Source organism: Vicugna pacos, chromosome 21, assembly GCF_048564905.1.
Source record: "Vicugna pacos chromosome 21, VicPac4, whole genome shotgun sequence".
Lineage (NCBI taxonomy): Eukaryota > Metazoa > Chordata > Mammalia > Artiodactyla > Camelidae > Vicugna > Vicugna pacos.
In genome coordinates, this window is record NC_133007.1 from 11,797,530 (window position 1) to 11,822,376 (window position 24,847).

Here is a 24,847-nt window from a genome sequence, read left to right on the forward strand (position 1 = left end):
TTCCTGTTTTAAAATACTTCTAAAGCATCACGATGAGTTTAAATCCTATAGTCTGAAATACTGAAAAGCTGACAGGATAGAATCCATCCAAAAGGCTTCCAAGGTCATTCTGATATCAGGTTAACATTTGTCAAAAGTCTTTTTTAAAGTATAGGCATTTCAGAGAGTCTCTTGTCAGTCTTTGCTGTCATACCTTTTGAAGAAGTAACATGCATTAGAAATAAAAACATTTCCTTCAGGAACAATGCAGCAGCTTAACAGAAAGCATTCTTCTGAAAGTTATTTTCTTGTGCACCACCAAGTCATGCAGAGAAGTCCTTTTTCTTTCATAATAGCCACAGGATATTCCTCCTTGTACATGCCTAGTTTCACTTATCACAAAATAGTTCTCTTGTTACAGGAATAAAACAATGCTTCTCACCTACAGTCACTCTTATCAGCTGCTAGGCTGGGATGCTTGACTCAGAAGTCCGATTTACTGTGATGCAGTTACCAAGATGCTGTCGGTATATTCTTAACAATCTCTCAGTATCACTGCCTCCACCTGAGCCGAAGCCCTGCTCCTCCTCCTCATCCTGAGCTGATGCAGAAGAACTCACCATCAGAAAGGTGACTCGGTCCTCCTGCCCCAATCAACAGCACAGTCAATGGCTACTGCAGCTGAAACTGTCACTAGGTAACAGTTGCCAGGCACATGCAGGCTTATAGACTTACTCGGCAAGCTCCGATCAAGATTGACAAAAGACAATGGAACTGACCGATCTTTATAACATATTAACGACATGCAAGAATTTCTAGAGGTATTCTCCTTATGGCATGTTGTAAAGATTATTTCCTATGAGCAGGACAGAAAAGAAAAAAACCAAAATAAAACAAAAAAAAAAAACCCCCTGGGATACACCTTTAAACCCTGTAGAGAAACTACCACAAGGTACTATGGCACTAAAAAGTCAGCAGTAATCTAATACTCATTGGCAGAAAAAACTTATTAATTATTAAAAAAATCAGCTAAGTCTTCATGAACTCAAGTGATAGAGCTACTATTTTTACTCTCTAAAATATATTATATTTTGATTAATAGAAGTTAAGTCATTTTAGAATCTCTCCAATCCTTGCCACACCCACACTAAATTGCTGAATTTGATGTATTTAACTATACAAAGCACTGGAACTAACACCTCTGTACTAAAATCTACTTGGGGAAATATTTAAGGTCAAATATAACCTCAGAAAAGGAAGTATTAGAAATAAACGGAACGACTGCTTAGTCCACTTTTTATACTGACAGAAAAAGAGTCAAAGAACTGTGTCATACAGTGCCTGAGTTACTCACACCCAAATCAGAAGAAAGTGGCTTAAGCTCATTTATCTGATAAAGGTTAAAAACATTTCCATTTACTTAGACTTACTATAGACTTGAATGTTTATTTACTATTTGAAGCATATTTCTTATGGGGTCAACAATTTTCTTAAAAGTGACTTAGAACTAATTTACAAATTATTTCAGAAATAAATCAGGAAATTGAAGATGAAAATGAAAGATAACCAACCTTTGTTAAGCATATTCTATGTGCCTAGCATGATGCTATGGGCTTCATATATTTTTTTCCTCAATAAAAATCTTAAATCTTTATGAAGTCGCGACCCATCATTATTATTCACAGGAAGAAAGTGAGTACCTAGAGAGGGTAAGTATAACTTGCCTACAATTACAGGACCATGAAACTAGGAAGGAAACAGGTCAAAATTGTAATTCTTAACACCATTTTGATGAACCCTTCTCTCATTTCCTCTCCTTTCTACTTATAGCAGCCAGTCAGGAAACATCTTACAAGAATTATTTTGGATTTCAAAAAATGATTTCTAAATAATAGAAAACCCTATTCTTTCCTCCATGCTGAATTATCTTTCAGGAAGACCATACCACTGTTAAAATCTTCAGGGGGTTAGGTGATATAACAGAATGGAAGCACATTTCTCATTGTCAGAAAAAATTTATAAAAATAAGTTAGAATATTCAGTTGAGAACCATATTAAGATTTAAAAGTAAATATTTAAATTTAATTTTTAAAAGGCTAGAAAGTCCTATTTTACAGGGAAACTGACATTTAGGGATACATAAAAGCATGAAAATCAAACAAGACTGGATTTAACTAACATTCTCTTTTACAGAAATAATTAAATATTCAAAATAAAAATTACATTTGATGAATATTAATGAATGTAGACAGGTCTTACATTTCATACAAAGAAAAATTAAATACTAAGCTTTACTACAAAGCCATTGAAAAATAAAACGCTATCAATCATTAAAGCTACCTTGTTGACAAAATCTAAACAAATCATTTTAATAGTATAGACTGTACATCATTTTTCAAGTTTTGAATTGTAATATTTTTTAAATCAGAGAAATGGCAAAAAAAAAAATCTCATTTGGGGAAATTCAAATACTAGAACGCTTTAGTTTGACACATTTATTTCCAACAAATAATCTCACTGGTAGAGGGATTTGAGCCTAAGGCTACTGTAAATAATTCCCAATTATAATGCTGGCAAGGGTATAAGATAACATGAGAGGGAGAGTTCAAGGAGCAGCACATATAACCCACTAGGCTTCCTTCTTTTCTTCCACCAACTTCCAAAACACACCTTCAGATGTTCTAAAGAGGTAATTTTCTTCTTTTCTGAGACTGACTCTACTAGCCCTTCCCTTTTCTTTCTTTCCATTCTTTTTTCTGATCTGATTATAACAGAAACTAACTTATACTGTGAAGCTCTAATAACAAGAGTATTAATATTATGTATTTACATAGCTCATTACATAAAGCACCCTTTGTTTTCATATTAGGCATAATTCTCTTCATTTCAGGGGTCATTAGGTGTTTTATCATTGCCACTCTTAGTACAATCATTATCAACCACCCCTACTCCTTTCAACAGATTGAATGCTAGTCAGGAACTATCTTAGAGGAATTATTATTTGGGATTACTTCAGAATTACTTCTAACAGCTGAAACTGCGTAACTTTTTGAGATGATACATCACAGGTATTTAATTTTTCATTAATACCTTATATATGTCTTGTATGTTCTTTTATATGTACCATTATTTTATTATTAAACATTTATGCAACTACTCAATTGGATCTAAACAGCAAAGCAAGAGAGGATCATTAGCTATCAGTGGTAAATAGGATTAACAGTAGGCAATGGTTATCAAGGAGAACTGCACTGTCATAAAAAAAATCATTATTATCATAAAAAACAAATATAGGATAAAGTAAAAGTTTTCTAAACACATTTTAAAAGGTACAAAAAGGTGTTATGAATTCAGAATTTATTTATTTCTTCAACTATTCCTGTCATCTGTTAACTTTTCTCCATCTCCACTGTCACGACCCTGAGCAAGCTACCATCATCTTGTGTGTGGACTACAAAAGTTGCTTCCAATCTGGTCTCCCTGAGTCGTCTGTGGCCTCTCTTCAATCCACAATGTGCAAAACAGACAGAATAGTCTTTCCAAAATGCAAACCAGATGACATCACTCCCATTTAAAATACTTCAGTGGTTTCACACTGCCCTTAGGATAAAATCCTAACAGTTCCTATAAAACCTGGTCTCCATATAGATATCCAATCTAATTTCTCTTCTATATTAATCGGGATTGGCTAGACTGGGTCTGCCTCCCCTCGCTCCATCCTTCCCCCAGTCCCGTACATATTTGCTATGGTCCTTGCTGCCTCGGGACCTTTGTACTTGCTGCTTACTATGCCATCACATTCTATTTTTAGTTAATTTGGATTCCTCAAATTCCTAGATTAGACCAGATTCCATACTTACAGTTTATATCTACTTTCAATCAATTTTGTTTTCCTGCCTGGACTGCAAGCTCCATGAGGGGAGCAGTGCCTGTTTTGTTCCTCATTATACCTCCAGTGCCTACACCACAGACTGGGCACAGAATAGGAGTTGAACAAATAAGTGTTCAGTATAATTTTAACATAAAGCATACAAAATAGTTTGAAAAGTTTATCAGAAGACAAAACACTAATAACCAGTTCTGTTAAGCTCAGAATATGCAAAGTTCCTTGCAATCAATCCCCTGTATTACATAAAAGCTTCACAAGAAAGCTATAAAATATGTGACCAAATTGCCAGGGGAAAATAATTGGCCTCCTAATATATTAAAATTAAGGGCAATGTTATTCATCTATGCTTCTACTTAAAGGCAATTCAATATGAATACTTGACTACTGCTTTGAAAAATCGTGTCTAGCAAGAGATAATGATTATTTACTTACCATTTTAAGAATGACAAATGCCACAAAATGCAGTATCAATGTATTTTAAATGTACTATCAAATGTAATACCAAAGCAACCTGGTCTAAGTGCTAAGAAAAAAATAAACCCTCTAAAGTGGCACGTATTAAAATCCACCAATTTCATGACTCCTCAAGAACAGAAAACAAGTTTATATTGTTAACTTCATTTTATTATGAGACAAGTTATCAACAATTAAAAATATTTAACAAATGTTAAGTTAGTGGCACGACAGAAGAAAATTTCCTCAACCTGATAGACACTACGGGAAAACCTACAGCTAACATGATATTTAACAGTAAAAGAGTAAATACTTTCTCCTTAAGACTGGAAACAAAGCAAAGATGTCTTCTCACCACTTTTATGCACAATGTTCTGGAGGTCCTAAGCAGTATAACAGGCAAGACAAGGAAACAGTTAAGTGATACAAGAAAAGGAAGACATGACTGTATACAAAGAAAGACCGAAAAACATCTACCCAAAAGCCCATTAGAATTAATGAGTAAATTTTGTCAGGATACGAGGTTAATGTATAAAAATCACTGCATTTCTATGCAACAAACAATAGTAAATGAAATTTTAAAATAATAAACTATTTACAATAGCCTCAAAACAAAGAAAACAAACAAATTTAATAAAAGATGTGTAAGACCTCTACCCTAAAAAATACAAAATGTCACTGAGGAAAAAGTAAAAGGTCCTAAGCAAACGGAGAGACACGCCATCTTTATGGATTAGAAGACTCAATATTTTTAAGAATGTTAGTTTTCATAAATTGATCTAAAGATTTATTACCATTCCAATTAAAATCCAAGTAGGTTTTTGGTAAAACTAACAAGCTGAATCTAAAATTTATATATAAACACAAAGGACCTAGGATAGCTAAAACAATCTTGGGAAAGGATTGAAAAAAAGTTGGAGGACTAGCACAAACTTGATTTCAAGACTTATGATAAAGCTACATTAATCAAGATTTGCATAAGGACAAATAGATTACTGAAAAGAATAGAGTTCCAACATAAACCAACTGAATTTCAACAAACTCTAAAACAAGCCAAGGGGAAAAGAAAATCTTTTCAGTGAAGGGGACTAGAAAAATCTGAATATCTGGAGGAAGATAAACTTAGACCACTTCCTCATAACACACACAAAAATTTATTTGAAATGATCACAGATCTAAACACAAAAATTAAAACTGTAAGTATATACTTCTAAAATAAAGCCTCCTAGAAAAAGAGTATCTCCACGACATGTGACTAAACAAAGATTTCATAGGATACTGAAAGCAATCACTATAAAGGAGAATTTAATAAATCATACCCAAAATCAGAATTCTGCTTTTCAAAAGATGTCATTAAGAAAATCAGTAAGCAGGTCAAAAGACTGAGAGAAAATACCAGTAAAACATACAACTAACAAAAGACTTGTATCCAAAATACATAACTGACTCCTACAACTTGTTAATAAAAACACAAATGACCCAATTAAAAATGGAAAAATACTGGCATAGACATTTCACAAAGGGAGATACGCAAAAGGCCGTTCAAGAAAATGAAAAAGTGCTCAGCTCAACAGACATTAGGAAAAGGCAAAGTAAAAATCACAATAAGGTACCACTATATACCCACTAGAATGGATAAAATTAAACCACTGATAAATACTAAATGTTGGAGAGGATGCAGGACAATTGAAACTCTTATAAATTGCCAGTGGTAATGTAAAATGGCCTAATTTCGAAATTTTTGAAACAGTTTGGAAGTTTCTTATAACATTAAACAAATCTATCCTATGACCCATCAATTCCATCTAATAGAAACAAAAACATATATCCACAAAAGACTTGCATAGCAATGTACAAAGCAGCTTTATTTTTCATAGCCAAAAACTAGAAACAACATATACATCCATCAACAGAGGAATGCATAAACAAACTCTGATATACCCATACAATGAAGTTCTGGAATAGGCAGGGTGTGTGTGTGTGTGTGTTAAGGAAACTTTCAGGGATGATGGAAACATTCTGTATATTAACAGCTGTGGGTTACATGCATGTATACATGTTAAACTCACCAAAGTACAACAATTAAGATCTGTGCATCTCACCTATATGTAAGTTACAGCCAAAAAGAATGATAAAGCTGATAGCATTTGCTTGTTTCAAGTGCTCCATTTCTGTGCAAAACCACCAAATTAGAACCCTAAATTATTTGAGTGAATTTTAAGCCATTGCCAGGAAATCATATATATTGTTTAAGAAAGGAAAACACCAGAATCCTCCAAAGCAATGCCCCATCAAGGATAAAAGCCACTGACACATCTAAAACAACAGATACTGCTGGACAAAGTACATTTGACCTCTGCTTCCTTTCACATTCTCTCAGTCATTGTACCTGACTCACGGCTCAGTGTTTGTACTCACAGACACAACAGCCCAGATGCAAGTGAGACGCTGAGCGAGAAAAGACTTCTTATTAAATGCCGGTTATACAACACTCTGAGACGGCCTCAGCTAGCTGGGATCTAAGAAGACTGGCCGAAAAGGCAAAAATCTTTGAGAGAATCCATTATTTTTAGTTAATCACAAAGAAAAATGGACAAAGAAAATACTAATTTATGTATATGTCTAACTCTTAGTGGGGGAAACCCTCAAATATAAAATATATAGTTAAAATCAAATGAATTGGTCAAAAATAGTACACAGAGCAACAAAATAAAAACATGCACAGGAAGATGTTTCTTTCCATTTTCCCCAAGCTATGTTATTATCTTTAATAAACATGTATTAAGTCTGAAGACCAGGAAAGACTGTGACCTAGAGAAGAGAGAGCACAGGCTTTGGATTGAGTCAGATATGCATCAGCACTGGCTGGGGCCTTGGGTGTGTCACGCTCTCCATGTGCTGCAGCTTCCATCTCTAAAATCAAGGTAATAAGAACTTTTAAAGTTTCCTGGTTCCTTAAACCAGGAAAAGTACACAGCAATTGTTCATCCAAAGCTCACTGATAGTAAAGTTAAACATACTCTTTACTATCAACAGGCTTTTTGTTTAATCATTTCTCCTTAAGAAACCACACCCACAAGCAACCTGCTCAGATTAGGAAATTTAAAATAATACTTTCATTCTTCTGTTGAGTTGCCATCCCCTCCAACATTTTTTTTTTAAAGTATCTTCTTAAAAGAAATACATTACCTGAACCTGACTGTGCATATTAGGAAATCTATGTGATTAGCAACACGGTAATATAAAAGTTACCAAACCTTAGTCCATAAAAATCTCAGTTACATGGATCCTGCAATTCCCAGAAAACTGAAGGTTTCCCTTTTAAAATTTTTTCATTTCATTTCACTTTATCTAATTTTACATTTAAATCTGTATAAGATGTATCATCTACTCCTCTGCCTTCTTAAGCTGAGAATTCTGAACATAATTTAATGTTTGCCTGGTAGGCTCGTATCATCACTGTTAATGTCAATTAGAATACTGTCTTGATACAATCATACCTTTGTAGCTGCTGTATTCAATGTACATGAATATCAAGAGGGACTTTAATTTCTACAAGTAACCAGGTGCCTAGAAAAGCTTCCTATATTTTCTGACTCTATATAAATACAACAGTCCTCTTCCTTCCTCTTCTCATTTGCTATCTTTAATTGTCTAGAGGATTAAATACCATAAACTAAGCTTATAAGAATTTTTTCTTCAAGAGTAAACAGAAGTACTGCTCTATGAGTAAAGTGCCAACGTTCAGGCTTGAGCTGTCAGTTATTTCCAGGTAAGTGAGGTGGTAACTATTTCAGAATGGCAATGGACATAATAAACAAAATCCAAAATAACACAAGAGAAAAGGAAATTCCAAGCTTTCTTATATCTTTCATGTAAGAGCTATCTATCAATCATGTTCTCCTTTTCCTTCATCCAACAACAAATCTGGAAATTAAACTGTTTAATAAAATTTTTATATCAATGAAATCCCATCAAATATTAAATATTATCTCACTGAATGGGTTCAATACAGTCACCTCCCTTTAACTTTTGTACAATAAAAACATAAAGGGGAAAAGTTGAACCTTAAAATATTTCCTGGGAAAGTCTGTTAAAATTATATGAAAACAGAACAGCATAATTACATTTTAAATAATGGGTTCACATTATAGGAAAGAAATGTTGATCCAAATTCATTTTTAATTGAAAGAGATTTTTCCCTTATAAAAGAAAATTGCTATTTTTTAAGATATCTTATTGTTATGGCAACTGAAGTGCTAAAAATAATAAAGAAATATCAAAGTTGTTATAGCAACTGGAATTTTAAAAAGCCATGAAGTGTAAAATAATCAAACCTTTACTTGGCTTGAAATGCAACATCTATGACTCAGTTTTCAAAGAAAATTTGAAGTACTCATGCTCTTGTCTTTACAAGTTGTCTCTGGAGTCCAAATTTAAAAAAATAAAATAAAAAAACTTCAGCATAACAGTTGAAATATTTCTTATATTTCTAAATATCTCTCATCATTCTATGCATATTCAACAATGCAACTGCTAACCATGACAAGTTACCAAACTTCATGAATAGTAGGAAACATGGATTACTCAGTAATTGCATGTTGAACTGAATTCAACTATTCAGAGTTTGCACAAAATCTGGATTTTTCTGGTTTTCTAACTTGTTTCTTACCTCCAGTCTTCACTGCTCTGCTCCAGAATGCACTAAAAGTGGGGGAAAAAATTACTCACTGTCAAAGCACTTTGTCCAGATTCATCCAATTAAGAGTTCGAGTAAATTAAAATTTTATTGAAGGCCTACTGCAAGCCAGGTACTATGCAAGGTTCTAGGACCTTTTCTTATAGAGTTCAAGACAGTCTAGTAGGGAATGAACTAAAACCAGTCGCCATCACTTAAATGTATAAGTGCAATAAAGGAATATAATGAGATTATCAAGAGAAAATTCATGAAGGTCCTATAAGCAGTGGTAAGATCTTTGAAGGAGTTAAACCAGGAAGTAGCATTAATTTATTATTTTCTCAGAGATGCCCAGATTAAGAAATTAAAATTTCAAATTTACATGTTTTGCACTAGAAAATCAAGATAAGTCTTTGCTTTCAGTTTCCTTTGTTCCTTTCTAATAACTAATGACCAAGATTCAGGTAACAACCGTAGTAACATAGCAAACAGTGCTAACATAGCACATTTCTCTAGCATTTATGGACTTCAGAGTATTAGCTGGAAATAGACTCCTTGATACCCTTCTGCTTTATTTGTATCCATCTGCTTTTTAGTACTTTTCCCCCTAAAACCATTGGCTTATTTTTAAACTAGCAGAGATTTATCTTGTGAGCTAGTGATGACGACCTGAGAAGCTCACACTGGGCTCAGTGGGAAAGAGGGCCATTATTTGCCTTAGAACTAGAAAGGGAGAGTTGCAGTACTTGTTGGCTAGGAATGTCTCCTGTTACATATAATATGGAGTCCGACAACTCCACAGAAAGAGAATGATTACAAAAGCACAAACTCTTCCCTTACCTACCTTACCCAGTAGAGAAAATGACTAGTGATGACCACTACTCTTTTGATCCTGAGGCCAATGCAGTTCTATTGCTTTTTATTAAAATAAATAACTGTTATTGTCCTTTACATGAATGATTTGCAGGATCTTGCTTTATTCTCAAAAACACATTAGTATTATCCAACAAAATCTTTTTAAAGCTTTTACAAAAAAGAATATAAGCACTCAAAAACACTAGAAAAGAAACCTAATTTAATGTCACACAGCTGTATTAAGTGCTTAGACTGTATGTATAAAACAAAAGTAAATTATTCAATAATTAATTTGATTATATTTAACAATATAGTAATATATATCCATGTAGTACCTGTATGATTAATTTTATAACAGTTGTTGGATTTCTACTTGTTTATGCCACAGATATAGTGTCTACATATATGTATATAATACACAGTTTATAATATTTCTCAAACTGGAGTCCAAGGAATCTTTGAGAGTTTTTCTTTAGGAGTCCACAAATATTCTACACTACTTTTTAATTTGCAATTTTTGTTTCCACAACAATCTAAAAGCTTTACTAGAAGTAGATTCTGATAATCTGACTGCAATCTCATAACAAAGTATTATTATGCAATACTGGTGCCAATATTTGTTAAGGCATTTACCACTGTGTTGGAGCCAAGTAGTTCTTAGTTTGTGCAGGCAGAGAAAATAGAACATAAAGAGGTTTAATATGTAAATGATGTAAGTGAAGGTCACATGACCTACCACCACACCATACAAATAAATTTTTCCAGTGGGTTGGAAAAGTGTGCTGGGAAAACTTAATCATCTGAAGGCACATGGCCCCATCAGCATGCCACGCTCAAAAAAAACTCTGTGTTGTAACTATTAGGATCACAGGCACACTGTGAGCAGCCATTTAGTTTCAGGAAAATAACTTCATCCATAACATTAGTATGGCAAATGCACATTTTTCTTGATTCTATAGTTTGCTTCTATTAGATTTATTATAGTCATGAAAGCTAAAAGTATAGAGTTGAATTTTATATCTCATATGTTATATACTTAGGGAATACTGAAATAATATTAACAGTCAACACTGGTGGAAGGGGATTGTTGAGGATTTCCTTCCCCACGAAATGCTATGGCATATTATTCAAATTAAGTGCTCTGGCAATATAAGTGAAAGGGAAGCAAAGCTAAAGAAAACATTTAACTAGACTAGTAAGAAATTAACAATTTTTTAGTCTACAGTGCCCATTAAGCTTATGGAAAATATCCAATTACAAATCTTTTGAACAGATAAAGTTATAAGAGAGAATATAATTATCATAAGATGCTCATTTAAGCATACATTTGCTTTTACATGAAAGCACTAAAGAAATGTCTTGATTGTTACCTCCTCCTCCACAAACTTCCCTTACACCCCGTTTCCACCCCATGCTCTGCACTGTCAGCTCCAAGGCCTAAACAATACTCTCATTGACCCTAACACACAGTGCTTCAATTTCAGACACTCAGAGCATGTTTGTTAAAAGGTACTGCATCTGTTGACCCAGAACTTCCCCCCAAAGATCGCATAATGCTTTATACAAAGACATCACTGACTTTATAAATATGTTGTATGGCTTACTCAAGATCACATTAAAAATATGATAGAAGAGGAAATGTCAACAGAAAGGAATTAAATGAAAACCCTCAAACCCTCAGGCCAGGGATGTATTGACCACAAGATCATTAAAATTCTGTTTCAGGGACCTAAAATAATTTACTTATCAATTTAATTCACCAACCCAGAAAGGTTTAAGTATATTTAACCATCTCATCACTAGGTTATGATATCTTCTGAAAATATATTTCATTACTGTTACCCTGAGTGGCAAGCAGAGTGCCTGGCACATGTTAGAAAGTGATATTTGCTAAATAAATCAAATTGACTGATCTGTGTTTCCTTCCTGCTGAATATCAACACAAAAGATTATTTTATAAATGTAGAGTCTAATCTAGAAAAAACAGCAGGATTCTCTTAAAAATATCAGAAATTAGGCTGGCTTAAACTCATTCAGGATATCAAGCTTTTCAAAAGAAAGCTAAAAATATTACACTGTCTCATCATCCTTGGGTCATGTTACAGGGGAATGAGGAAAATGAGAAATCAAACGAATTGACCTATATCTGCCAGTACAACTTTATTTTTCACCAGGCAGTTTCAAAGCTAAGTGGCTAAAGTGATTAGGTAGCACAGGGAACAACTCAGAATATTAAACCTTTGACAGAAATCACTTTTAAGAGACAGAAATGGAGAAAGGAAAGAATAAACCTATTATGTTGTTTTCAAGACATGCCTAAAAGAGGAATAAATGTTGCTAAACTGGCAGAAGCTTGGTAAGAAAATGTCTCTATTGAGAAGTATTTGAGATCAAAGAAAATGTAATTAAAAATTGAATTAGGAGACGGAAGTAAGGATCAGCGGTTGGCTTGGGTAATTTTTGGCCCCACTAAGCAGCGCCACACAACAATGTTTACAAACTCCTGAGTTGGGGGACAGGACTTTAAATAAAATGAATGTTCATATAGATAACCACACACACATATCCACAGAGATTAACTGTTCCTGTTAATCTAATAACTGGCATCTCCACAATGCCAGCTTCAAGCCAGCAATGCTGGGGATGTTTACAGAGGTGACCGTAACAGAGGCTGAAGCTTGCTAAGTGTGGCTCTGCAACATGAACTCATACTACAAACGTTACAGTCACCGCTGTTTCCATTCAGTCTCTCCTACCTATCTCTACCTTTAGAAGCTGAAATAACCTGATACACAAGCAATAAAATAGAAAGATGATTTATAGAAATACAGGTATTTAAAATTTGAAGATTTTTTGAAAAAATACAATTTTGTTCAAAGAAAAATATACCTTGGGACAAAAGTAGAGTCTCAAAAGATTTAAATGGGCCAGTAAGGCAGAATTAACTGGGTATTTAAAAATCAGAACACTAACACCAAGTAGTTTATAATCAGTATTTACACTAGGAAAAAGTACACATAGAATTTTATCCAATACCCAGTACTGTGAAATCTTGTATAAAATAACAATGATATATATATAAATACATATGTATCTATAGAATATACTTCTATTCTTTTTTCATTATAGGCTATTATAAGATACTGAATATGGTTCCCTGTGCTATACAGTAGGACTTTCTTATTATCTATTTTTTACATAGTAGTATCTGCAAATTCTGAACCTCCATTTTATCCCTTCCCCCCCCCTCCATAACCATGCTTGTTTTACTGAATCACTATATTGTACACCAGAAACTAACACAATATTGTAACCTAATTATACTTCAATTAAAACATAAAATAAAATTCAAACTTAAATTTCAAAAACAATAGCAGTGAGATAAATCAACCTGATTCTTTTTTCTTTTACCATATTTTTTCCAGTGCTATGCCTTTTAAATAATATCAAAACCTTGGAGTCGTAATACTCCAGTCTTGCAGCAGACTTCACAGGGAGAAAATGTGCATTATAATGTATTTATAATACAAAAGTTTTTTAAATGTTTAGGAAGGAAACCATTTATCCAACATCCCTAGTATGTCTTTATACTTGTACATTTAATAATCCTGTTTAAATGCTTACATATGCAAATATCACCAAATTTTTGTACCAAAAGGTGGCTACAGAAATGTGAAGGATTCTAGTTATAGCAATGGGTTGGAATGACATTTTCCTTAATAACTCCTTTTATAAATGTACCGCCCAAGCTGAATGTCATTATGGGACTATTTATAATTTAGAACTTTCTGTCAAGATGATTTTATGCCCTGACATGACACTGAGTAGGCTGGAAACAGTTGTATGCCCCAAAGGGAAATGAAATTATTGGTGTTATTCAAGAGCAAAGGTATTAAATATGAAGTATTTCTTACAGAACTTCATGAGAATGACGGTGGCTAACTGATAGTAACATACCGTATAATTATGCCTTTCAAGTAATAACAGTTAAAATTACAAATACTATTCCACCAATAAAATTTCTCCCCTCTAAGTACATGGAAATTAATTATAACTCTAATCCTTTCAGCAGCCTAATAAACTAGATGTATAGCACTACTATACATACAGAAATGGGTATTAAATACAGAAAATGGGTATTAAAAAGTTTTGGAAATTTTCAAACCATTCACCCAATACCCCTCAAATGTCTTTCTTTGCATTTATAAATCTTAACCTTGCATAAAATGAGTTTACCAACATGAACAAAATCAAGGGAAAAAAGTCAACTACTAGGTAACCTGAGAATTAACTGTATTCGTGGAAAACACCAGTCTAAACCCCATCGTTAATAAAAGATAATAAACACGACAATCAGGCTAAGGCGTTTGTTTCCGTTTTGTTCTATTTATTTTTTTAATCTATTAAAATAAAAAATATTAGATTATGTCCAATTTGCTTCTTATATTTTGGGGGATTTTCAAAAGAATTCAAGTTTGTGAGAATTCTGAACAGAACTGTTGCAAATGCTCTTCACGTCTCAGCCAAATGCTACTGGAAATGAGAAGAGAAAGCTCTAGTTCACTTACTCATCGCACAACACAGAGAAAATCACTTGACTTCTATCATTGCCAAATGTCTAATTTGTCTCATTTACAAAATAAGATGGTTACCATATGAAGAGTGCAATAGCAACACTAGACACTCTGTTAAACTTCCTGAGAGCCCTGAAATTTTCACATCCAAAATGGCGCCTATTAAGAATATTATAAATGTGAACTGAAACACAAAGACTGTAGACTTAATAGTTACAGAAAACTACTAATAAGGAATAACATACTACAGGATCTGCTGGTTATTACAGGTCAAATCCTATATACAGCAAATGCCATAACAAATTCCAAAGAAAAAACTCAGCATGACAAGAAGATTCCCAGTGCTGTGGGTGATGACCTACACGTCTCAAATAATACTCAGTATATAGCAGTGTTCCTTACCAACTGAAACAGAAAAAAATAAAAATAAAAAAAGGTAGAAAGTCCCTACTCTTTACTTACAATGACCAACAAAGATGACCTAACCATTCTATTCTAAAGGTTAAATCATATTCCTAACACTGACTTATTTTAATTCTACAAAAGGTTGCACTCCAACTGTATACTACAATTTTACAACAACAGTAATGCTAATAAAGTGTTAATCATGGGCACAAATAGAACATAAAGGTGTACTGTAAATGATGCTACCTACAGGTCAATAAAATGCATTAAAGGCTGGAATTTACTCCTGTTTTTATTTCACAGTAGCAATAAGACACTTCAGAAAGAGTATGATTTCAAGGAGATTACTGTATTGAATGTGGTTTAAATTACTCAGCACCTTTTCCCAGCAATTTTGATTTAAAATATAGTTATTATTTATGTAAAATATGATTGAGTATACATGGCTGAGACGACTTACATTAAAGTCTGAAAAGTATAGAAAACATTTCTAAAAGTCAATACGATACATATTTTTACCATTACCAAAATGTATTTAATAACTAAAAAAAAATACAGAAATAACATGGACTCAAGGGAATAAATGAAGGTTAAATCTGCAGTTTACTAATTTTAAATGCGAGGTTGAGAATAGCAAAGCAGCATAAGTTAACTATGAGCCAGTATCTCTACTTACCCTAAGGGCATGAAGTCTGAGAGTAAGACACATAAAGGTTATTACTTTCACAACATAAAGCATGTCTTGCTCTAGACTAACACTACTGAATACAGCAATTTCACAACCTCTCTTTGGCAGTGGGTCAGGACAGAAAAAAAAAGAAAAGATATATCCTATATTCTAGGTAGGCCAAAAAATGTAGACACACATTTTTTCTTCATTCATCTTTCAGTAAACTTTTTCTTGAAAGCCTACTATATATCATGCCTTCTTTTTGAAGCCCTTTGATTTTGGTCAGATACATCTTTTCTCATAAACTGAAGTGACTTTTCCTCTAGGAAAAAGGATACTTACTTCTCAGATCATTTGCCTTTGGCCTACATATCCCAAAATAATTTTTTCTTTCCTGTTTCTGAAAAGAGACAAAGTTTAGTTCTAAACAGATGTCATATATAAATCAAAAGTAAAATGAACACTTAGTCTGCCTTCTGTACTTAAATTACCTACAGAAGTTGCTCCAAAATTAGATTTGAGGACTTGGCAGAAGACAGAATATAGCTTTTACAGAACAGTACTCTATGCTAGGAAAAGAAAGAGGGAGGAAAGAAAGGAAGGAGAGAGAAAGGAAATGAAGAAAAGGAGCAAAGAAAGAAAGAAACGTTCACAAGACTTCCATAAAGGAACTTTAGAAAAATTATTAAATATATTTATAATGCATTTTTATCCCGAAGCATATTACTTAGCCTTTAAGTAGCCCCATTGGCCCAGAAGTCTTTTAAATGTTTTTATTAGTTGATTCAAAATGCAAAGAACAGGTACACAGCACCTGTACTATGGAAATACTGCAGTTCACATTGAGATAAAGAAAAAGCAGTTTTATTCATAGTACATTTTCCAGAAGAGAATAAAGAAAAGTCCAAAAGACATCAGGTGACAGTGACAAAATATTTATTTTTATTCATTATCTGTCGATTCAATAAAGTGTTAAGTCCTTCCCACAATGTCAGATGCAGTCTAAGGATACTACGGAGAAATGTTGGTGAGGTAAGTATATATTGTGCACTGTCATAGTCACCTATAAGCAAAATAAGATAGTGTTGTCTAGAGGAATTGACCCAGAACTTAGTGCTGCAGATCCAGCCTACAGCATCTGATCTTGTAATTATCACTATGCATCCTATACAAATAAGGTCTTGTTCTTTTGATTTCTCATCTGAAAAAAAGGTAATACACTGATTGTTTTGTTTATTCCACATGGTTAGTTGGAATATTAAATGAGAAAATATTTACAAAACATTTGGGCAAAAAAATTATAAAGTACACTAAAAATGTCATTTCTACCAATTATACTTAAAGGAAAATATTTTAAAGCAGATTTAAATCCAAGAAGAACGGATACCTGACCAACATAAGACTACTTCAGGTAACTTCATTTGGGTCTCTATTTTCACATCAATAAAGGGAGGAGAGTTATTACTGGCCTAAATCAGCATTATATGAGGCTTTCATAAGGGTAAAATCACATATAAAAAAATCTTATAAACTATGAAGGGCTATTTCTATGAACTTAATGTTTATGTCCTACTAAAACTTGTATTCTGAAATTTCAATTTTGAAATATTAGGAAATGGGGCCTTTAGGAAGTGATTATAAACACGGTCCAAGAAAGTGTGCCCCTTCCACCACGGGAGGACAAAGCAGAAGGTACCACCTATGAACCAGGAAGTGGGCTTCAGACGCTGAATCTGCCCGTGTCATGATTTTGGAAGTCCCAGCCTCCAAAATGGTGAGAAATAAATTTCTGTTGTTTATAAGCAACCCACTTTACAGCATTTTATTGTAATAGCCCAAATGGACAAAGACAGCTATGAAATAAATATAAATGATAATTCTTAGTATTATGAATTTAATTTTCTATTCTTAAAACATTTTTTGGATGTTGTTCAAATGTTTAAAGACCACTTAAATCTGATAACCCTTATTAATCAGGCAAAGGCAGCCTAGATACAAGGCAATAGGCAGGAAAGATATTCTTGTTTGTTAGATTTACAATATACAGGTCTCCCAACTGAAAGAAACTACAATGAGCTCCTTTTCCCTATGAAGAGTAATCTAAAGCTTGTGTTCTTAAACCAGACAGCTCTACTGTTTACTATGACTTTGGGCATCTTATATAAAATCTGTGTGCTTCAATGGCAACCTCATACAGGAGGATTAAATGAGTTAATGAGTTAATAATTAAATAATAGATACTGAAAATTATTAACTGTCAGTATTATATATCATTAGTATTTATATTTAAATATATGTTGATTTCATACTGTAACTATAATTTTACAAATTACAAAATTTCTACCTTCTCAGCACAGTATGCTAGTAAACCTCAGCAGAATCACTCCTGCTTCCCTTCAAAAGCACTGAAGCTTGATACGTACAAGAGCTGTACTTCTGGTCCGACAGAGTAAGCCCCACAACAGACCAAGTATGAGCTCTAGACTAAATACAAAGAAATCCAACCCACTGAGGGCTCGAGAGAGAGAAAAAGAGCAGGCAGACGTTGGAGAGGTAGTCCAAACTTGGAGAAAGGGAACAGCTGAGGTAAGTCTGCATTTGGAATAATGGGGGGAAAAAAAGGCCAGAGAATGAGAATCCTAAATTCTGTATATAACATCTTCCCAAGTCTCTGGGTAATCCCCAAACCAAGCATACATATGTCAAATAACAAACTGGTAGGTTCAAGTAAAGAGACTGAAGTGAGAACTGGGCTGCTGGTCGCCATAGGCAAGATAGAGTTTACAGTTTAAGTAAAACAAAGTTAAACACTTGCTCAATACTAACATTCACAATTTCCAGAAGAGAATCCCCAAATCATCTGACAAACAAGTACCAGGAAACTGTAACCCATTTGCAAAGGGAAAAGCAATCAATAGAAGCCAACCTGAAGATGACTCAAATGTTGAACTTATCAGACAAGGACTTTTAAGAAGCTATTATAACTATGCTCAGTGATGGGGAAAAAACTACACTTGCAATTAATAAAAGGAGAAGAAATTTCAGGAAAGAAATTGAAAAAAAAATCCAAATGAAAATTCTAGAATATAAAAATGCAATAAAAATTCACTGGATGGACTAAGAATTGAGATTTAAAAAATAAATAAAAGGTTACATAAACTAAAAGAAAGATTAACAGAAAGTATCCTGTCTGAAGAAAATAAAAAGCTGATAAAATAAAGAGTTCCAGGGATGTGAGTGGACATCAATATATAGAATCCTAGCAGTAGAGGAAAGAATCCAGGAGTAAGAAATGTTCAAAAAAAAAAAAAAAAAAGCCTCAAATTTTTCCAAATTTGGTGAAAGACACAAATTCATAGGTTTCTGGCCACAAGCAGGATTAACATGAAGAAAGCCATGCCTAAGCATATTATAGTCAGGTTTTTGAAAAGAAAAGTGAAAGAGAAAACATCAAAAGCAGCCAAAGAAAGACAACATACAACATACTGGGGAGCAACGATACGAATGATGCAGGGCCAGCTATACAATTTGTGGGTGTCAGTGCAAAATGAAAATACGAGGCTCACTGTTCAAAGCTTTTTTTTTTTTTTTAATGGAGGGAGGTAATTAGGTTTATTTATTTAGTAGACGTACTGGGAATTGAACCCAGAACCTCATGCATGCTAGGCATGCACTCTACCACTGAGCTACACCCTCCCCCTCATTGTTCAAAACTATTAAGAATTTCAAGACAGCAACAGAAGAAAATGTAACCAATCACAGAGCCCTTCTAAATTTGGGACCCTATGCAACTGCACAGGTAACATGCCCATGATATCGACTCTAAAATGATCATTTACTTTCAACAGGAATGGAAGCCAAAGGCGGGGGGAGCAACATACTTAAAATGCTGAAAGAAAAAAAAACTGTCAACCCAATAGTGCATATCCAGGGAAAACACCCTTCAAGGATAGAAGCAAAGTAAAGACATTTTCAAATAATGGAAAACTATGTTGTTACAAACAGACCTGCCCATAAGAAATGCTAAAGAAATTATTTCAGGCTCAAGGGAAATGACAGCAGAGAGGAAATATAGATTTTCAGAAATGAATGAAGAAAACTGAAAATAATAATAAATATCAGGACATTGTTCTTTATCCCAAATGCATTTCTGGAAGTTTTTTAAAGAGTTCTCTGGCCACAATGTTGAAAACGAGCTGTAGGGAAGGGGGGTTGTGAAAAAATAGAAGTGGGCAGATCATTTAAAAAGTTACTGTTGTAACAGTAAAAAAAACCTACAAAGTATTTTTTCAGTTTGAGATACCAGCAGAAGATGAAGCTTAGCTTAAGCTTCATTCTTTCCTGGAAGGGTCCCAGCAATATGTTCACATTATATGCGTTGATAAAATTTGCACACACACACACACACACACACACACAAAGACTACTTTCCTTAAAAAGCTTCCCCTCCCTCTCCTCCAAATTATATATGCTCCTGGCCCAACAAAACCTGAATCCACATTGGATATTCAGATAAAACTAAGTAGCATAAAAGAGAGAGTAAAGGGTATATTAGAAATGAAAATTATAAGCTAGTTTGTAAGTCCTGTTGGATATTTAGCATAATCCCAAACATGTCTCGAATGATGAGTGTCATTCAAGAAAGCACTCTCACAAATTAAATTAGTAACATTCAACCTAATGGTTCTAAATCAATAATCTAGATAAATACATAGTATGTTTAAGATTCATATAATTATGCCTCTCAGTGATCAAATATGTCATGAATAATATCTAAACTCATTTTCTTTTGGGGAATGATTTAAAGATAATACAAATAAAGAAGCATTGGCGGTTAATGCATTTAGTGTGTGTAACTTCACTTCCACAGCAAAGGCACTGGCTAGGTTTTCCCAGAGGACTGTTTGGCACAATATCCTTCTGGCTACACATTCGCCCATTTCCAAAAAGAGGAAAAAAAAAAAAAGGCCCTCCAATAATCTTAAACTCTGTGTTGAGCTACTATTTTCATGATAGAATATTTCAAATTAACGTGGTTGACTCTTTCACTATAAGACTTTTCTCCACTATAACTCGCTGGAAGGAATGGGAAACAGGACTTATCTTCCTGGAAAGTAAAATGTGTCGCAGTTTTAAATGTGATGGGTCGAGGAGTACAGGAATGAAGAAAGATAAAAGTAAAATTTAATTCTTGTTCCTTAAACTCAAATGGAAAACCTAAAAGGCTCCATCCATTCTGAGAATTAAAGAAGACGCCTGAATCAAAAGTGAATGTGGACAGCCAAAACCCAGGGGAGAAACATTGTTCAAAAGATTCATCTACTTCTCTTGATTCTCTGACTTTCCTTCTTCTCCATCAAGTAAAAGCCAAGTATCAGTTGATTTATTTGTTCCATAAAGCATAAACCAAGGAAAAAAATCATAAACCTTATCTGGCAACTATGTGTAATCCAATTTATATGTACTTACATAGCATACTTTTCATCATGAACTACTGTGTAACTGTTTTAGTTTTTAAACTGTATTGTCTCATCTGTCCATTTTTAATCTATTAATGAGGGTGATCCATGATTATAAAAAATTTTAACTATTTTATAATAAATAGTAAACTACATTGTGACTTTTTTAGTATATTTATCTTTCTTAACTAAATTAAACCAGAAATAATTACACTCATTCACTGAGCTAATAATTATTCTAAAACTATTTCAGAAACATTTTAGAGTTTAAGGTCTAGGAGCTAGCCTCTTGCTACTTAAACTGTGGTTGGTGGACTAGTAATAGTGTTGGTGGCATCATCTGATGGGTTACAAATGAGAATTGCAATCTCCATAGCAGACCTACTGAATCATAATCTGCATTTTAACAAGATCCAGATGTACTGTGAATGCCCATTAAATTCTGAGGTCTGTCCTAGATAACGTTTCTGACCAAAAAAAGAAAAGAAAAAAAAAAAAGGCAATGGTGAAGTTAAAACTGAATGCAAACAAACCAAAAATAGATTATCAAGAATTGACCTAGTGCTTTAACAATTAAACCAAAACTCGCAGAGGGATATAGAACTGGCCTCTTAGACTGTATTCTAAGTTTATACTCTACATAAGATCAAAGTGACACAATGTTGGCATTTAACTGTACTGACATATTTTCATGGGACTAAACACTCTTTGGAGTGCTCCCTGAAGCATCACACAATCCTTAGAGAACCCTTAAAATTACCAAGATAAGACAGGGTTTCTCTTGTTTTTCAAGGATGTTTCACTGCTATAGGCATTGTTAAAGAATATCCCTGTCTCCAGAATAAAGACATAGTCATGATTAAATTATAACCATTCTCTCAAAGTATTAATATGCCACCAAAGGACCCTATATTCAAGAACTGTTAGTGACTTAAGACAGCAAACGAATTTGCTACAAACTAGACAGAATTTAATACCAAGAGAATCTCTCTTAAATGGTAATAAAATCACTCTATGAAGAGTTCCACAAACAACGTAAGTAGAAATAATATCCACTACCTTGCTGAATCCCAACATGACCTGCTACCTAAGAAAAGTAAGTGACTGAGTGCCTAACTTGGAACAGTTCAGCACCATTTTGGAATTCAGCACGATTTTCATCCATTGCCATGTATACACCCAGAAGAGTAGGTATCCACACTGGTGAGCAACCCAGATAAACAAACAAAACAGGTTCTACACGTGTGCTGTCACGCCTCTGTAGTGTTTAGTCTCAGAAGGTAGTATTTATTGATGAAAACTTTCATAAGCCCACAGTTTTATCACAATATACAGAAGAAATATTCACTACAACTTTATGCTCCAAGCAATGTTCAAGGCAAAACATTAAAAAGAGAGTTAGAAACCACAGATAAATTATGACTAAGCCCAGTTTTTATTTCCAGTTGTGACACACATTTAACCTTGGGCTGAGTATTCAAACTTTCAGACTTCTTATATTGTTTTCTGAGGGGAAGGTAATTAGGTTTCTTCATTGATTTCCGCTTGGAGGAGGTACTGGGGATTGAACCCGCAACCTCCTGGGTGCTGAGCATGCGCTCTACCACTTGAGCTATACCCTTCCCCCCCAAATTTCAGACTTCTGTGTTAACTTGTAATACTATAACCTGAAATCAATCTAATCCGTAGATAAGTCACAAAGATAAATATTCCTAAATCAATTCTTTAATGTATTTAATAATCATATGAGAATACTTCAAATAAGTGAACATTTGAGTAAATGAGTCATGCAAATTAACACAAATCCACACACCCAAAGTTCAAAGAAAACCCTTCGACAAAAATTAGCCCAGACATAAAACCTGAATAAAAGCTGACTCCTGGCTTTAATACTGTTCTTGCTCAAGAAACTGTCTTGCTCTCATCAGATGTACCACATATAATACAAACTACAAGTCTAATAGAAATGCATCTACCTTTAAAGAAAGCAACTACTCCTTCATTCATAAGACTACGCTTGCCCTAGCTAAGCACGCCATGAAGTTTGTAAACATCAGATTGTGGAGCACCAGCAATCTTTTGTACAAGATTTACTATCTTGGTCTATAACTGATTTGAAATAATAGCACAGAATAAATTGATCCCCAGAGGGCCACAATTCAAAATAGCTTCATGGAAGTATGCTCAGAGTCTACCGTGTGCCAATGGGTGGGAGTGGGAGGGTGGAAAGGATACGAGGGAGGGTAAGTCTACAATTCAAACCCTTACTGAGGGTAGTTCTCCAGCTCTTATCTCTCCAATTTGTCCATTTTAGAAACTAATAAACTTCTGTATACGTTTTAGGACAAATATCAAAAGATAGGAAGTAAAATCAACAAAAGCAGCTAGGAACAATTATCAAGTTCTCATCAGCAGTTCATAATCAATTACCATTTTGTAAATTAAGAAGTACCTGATATGCTGGATATGCTAATCACCACACAAACACAAACAGGCCTGAGAAACAAGACATACGATACGTATGTAAAGCAGATACCCTTATGAAGTACCTTCTCAGTCAGTAATTCTCTAAGATGACTTTAGTAAGGCAAGTCAAAGAAACTGTTAAGCTAACAGAAATGCCAGTATGACTTGAACAGATAAATTCACTAATAGTTGTTCAATATTTATGTTTATTTTGATCTTGCATAATTGTTTAAAGTTATATATAATATATCTATACACATATTCAAATGTTGTCTACTAAGATTCTTTCTATGTAGCATGGTTTGCTCCATGATTTTAAAAAGATGGTAAGATTTACAAGTTAACAAGACTTGCAGATCAACCAAAATATTCTAACTCCAAAATTATTGCTATTATGTAAATTTACATCTGAAAACAAGTCTATTAAATATCAAAGTGTATTACTACAAAATAAAATCTGCTAGAAATCCTTAAATTACCCCTTTCACCTGAGACATAAGCAATTAAATAACGTTGCTAGAGGCTAGAGAGCAAGTAGCTGAGTCTACAGTTTCTTCCCATAAAATCGCCTGAGCAGGCAGCTGATGAGCAGTTTCCTTTCTAATTAGAATCATTTCCTGATTAATTAGTCCCAGAACACTTAATGCACGACTACACTGTGCCACTGGGATGAACAACAATTCCCCTTGTGGTATTACTAAGTGTCATCTTTTCCGTAGGATCAAGCTCGATCTGTTTTCTGTTTAAACGGGAAAGGGTCTTTTCTCAGTGAAAGAAAGCTAGAAAAACTATAGCTCCATGTGGAGAGGTACCTCACCAGTCTCAACAGGAAAAAAGAAGATGCAGATTATCTAAAGGAATTCCTTCATCTCCTTAATTTAAGGTTCTGATACAGTCTTATTTACTCGGAAAATACTGATTTTTAAATAGTACGTAACAAAGATCAATTTCCCTTCTGACTGCATGATAAACTCTATAGGACTGAACGAGACAGAAATTTTGTAAACATACCCAAATCATCTTTGCATATACTTGAGCTTTGAAAAACTCTTCAAAGTAAAGATCTGAGGTCCCTAGAAAGTAAAGTAAGAAAGCCTCAGACTTCAATTAAATAATCTGTATGAAAAGAAGGAACCTTACTTAGAGTACCTAAGTACCAACTAGACAGATGGGTAGAAAAATTAAGACAAGCTTTCAATTAAAAATTACAATTATACTTTTTCAAATAAGCACTGAAGGCTTAAAGCATTCAATGGAATTGCTCCTTTTCACATCATTTTTTGCAGGTATCAAGGTAAAGGCTTCATGACGCTGTCTTCAAAAAATCATTCATCTATTAAAAGATTAAGTAGCTGTTATAAACATGTCAGAGATCATCCTCTTAAAGGGTAGAAGTGATTGAATTATTCTGACAGTAGT

General features: G+C 33.8%; 1 protein-coding gene across 5 annotated transcripts in view; it reads right to left on the minus strand.

Moving 5' to 3' along the window:
• The window catches only part of RABGAP1L (RAB GTPase activating protein 1 like), a 569,757-nt gene that overhangs the window by 381,286 nt on the left and 163,624 nt on the right, over nt 1–24,847 (minus strand). The gene's annotated exons all lie outside the window — the stretch shown is intronic.